The sequence below is a fragment of the Hoplias malabaricus genome, chromosome X2 (assembly GCF_029633855.1).
Source record: "Hoplias malabaricus isolate fHopMal1 chromosome X2, fHopMal1.hap1, whole genome shotgun sequence".
Taxonomy (NCBI): Eukaryota; Metazoa; Chordata; class Actinopteri; order Characiformes; family Erythrinidae; genus Hoplias; species Hoplias malabaricus.
Genome location: NC_089819.1, coordinates 32477412 through 32480066, shown reverse-complemented (window position 1 = coordinate 32480066; position 2655 = coordinate 32477412).

Sequence of the window (2655 nt, the reverse complement as noted above, 5' to 3'; positions counted from 1 at the left end):
AAGACTGTCAAGGAATAGCTTACTTTCAGCAAACAGCATCTTTGTTTATACAGACAAGTTGAGAACAGGAAAACACTTTATGGCTTGTTTGCAATGAAAGGCAGATACAAAGTTGTATTGGCTGAACTGCAACGAACAGCTTACTTTCAGCAAACTACATTTTTGCTTATACAGACAACTAGAACACAAAAAAACACTTTCTGGCTTATTTGCAATGTATGCCAGAAATACAGTTTTACTAGCATGAACTGCACTCCATCAGAAAGACTGTCAAGGAATAGCTTCCTTTCAGCAAACAGCATCTTTGTTTATACAGACAAGTTGAGAACAGGAAAACACTTTCTGGCTTATTTGCAATGTATGCCAGAAAAAGAGTTTTATTAGCATGAACTGCACTCCATCAGAAAGACTGTCAAGGAATGGCTTACTTTTAGCAAACAACATCTTTGTTTATACAGAAAAGTTGAGAACAGGAAAACACTTTCTGGCTTGTTGCAATGAAAGGCAGAAACAAAGTTTTATTAGCTGAACTGTAAAGAACAGCTTGCTTTCAGCAAACTGCATTTTTGCTTATACAGACAAGTAGAACACAGAAAAACACTTTCTGGCTTATTTGCAATGTATGCCAGAAATACAGTTTTATTAGTATGAACTGCACTCCATCAGAAAGACTGTCAAGGAATAGCTTACTTTCAGCAAACAGCATCTTTGTTTATACAGACAAGTTGAGAACAGGAAAACACTTTCTGGCTTGTTGCAATGAAAGGCAGAAACAAAGTTTTATTAGCTGAACTGTAAAGAACAGCTTGCTTTCAGCAAACTGCATTTTTGCTTATACAGACAAGTAGATCACAGAAAAACACTTTCTGGCTTATTTGCAATGTATGCCAGAAATACAGTTTTATTAGCATGAACTGCACTCCATCAGAAAGACTGTCAAGGAATAGCTTCCTTTCAGCAAACAGCATCTTTGTTTATACAGACAAGTTGAGAACAGGAAAACACTTTCTGGCTTGTTTGTAAAGAAAGGCAGCTACAAAGTTTTATTAGCTGAACTGCAAAGAACAGCTTGCTTTCAGGAAACTGCATTTTTGCTTATACAGACAAGTGGAACACAGAAAAACACTTTCTAGCTTATTTGCAATGTATGCCAGAAATACAGTTTTATTAGCATGAACTGCACGCCATCAGAAAGACTGTCAAGAAATAGCTTACTTTCAGCAAACAGCATCTTTGTTTATACAGACAAGTTGAGAACAGGAAAACACTTTCTGGCTTGTTTGCAAAGAAAGGCAGCTACAAAGTTTTATTAGCTGAACTGCAAAGAACAGCTTGCTTTCAGCAAACTGCATTTTTGCTTATACAGACAAGTGGAACACAGAAAAAAACTTTCTAGCTTATTTGCAATGTATGCCAGAAATACAGTTTTATTAGCATGAACTGCACGCCATCAGAAAGACTGTCAAGAAATAGCTTACTTTCAGCAAACAGCATCTTTGTTTATACAGACAAGTTGAGAACAGGAAAACACTTTATGGCTTGTTTGCAATGAAAGGCAGATACAAAGTTGTATTGGCTGAACTGCAACGAACAGCTTACTTTCAGCAAACTACATTTTTGCTTATACAGACAACTAGAACACAAAAAAACACTTTCTGGCTTATTTGCAATGTATGCCAGAAATACAGTTTTACTAGCATGAACTGCACTCCATCAGAAAGACTGTCAAGGAATAGCTTCCTTTCAGCAAACAGCATCTTTGTTTATACAGACAAGTTGAGAACAGGAAAACACTTTCTGGCTTATTTGCAATGTATGCCAGAAAAAGAGTTTTATTAGCATGAACTGCACTCCATCAGAAAGACTGTCAAGGAATGGCTTACTTTTAGCAAACAACATCTTTGTTTATACAGAAAAGTTGAGAACAAGAAAACACTTTCTGGCTTGTTTGCAAAGAAAGGCAGCTACAAAGTTTTATTAGCTGAACTGCCAAGAGCAGCTTACTTTCAGCAAACTGCTTTTTTGCTCATACAGACAAATAGAACACAGAAAAACACTTTCTGGCTTATTTGCAATGTATGCCAGAAATACAGTTTTATTAGCATGAACTGCACTCCATCAGAAAGACTGTCAAGGAATGGCTTACTTTTAGCAAACAACATCTTTGTTTATACAGAAAAGTTGAGAACAGGAAAACACTTTCTGGCTTGTTTGCAAAGAAAGGCAGCTACAAAGTTTTATTAGCTGAACTGCAAAGAACAGCCTACTTTCAGCAAACTGCATTTTTGCTTATACAGACAAGTGGAACACAGAAAAACACTTTCTGGCTTATTTGCAATGTATGCCAGAAATACAGTTTTATTAGCATGAACTGCACTCCATCAGAAAGACTGTCAAGGAATAGCTTCCTTTCAGCAAACAGCATCTTTGTTTATACAGACAATTTGAGAACAGGAAAACACTTTCTGACTTGTTTGCAATGAAAGGCAGATACAAAGTTTTATTAGCTGAACTGTAAAGAACAGCTTGCTTTCAGCAAACTGAATTTTTGCTTATACAGACAAGTGGAACACAGAAAAACACTTTCTAGCTTATTTGCAATGTATGCCAGAAATACAGTTTTATTAGCATGAACTGCACTCCATCAGAAAGACT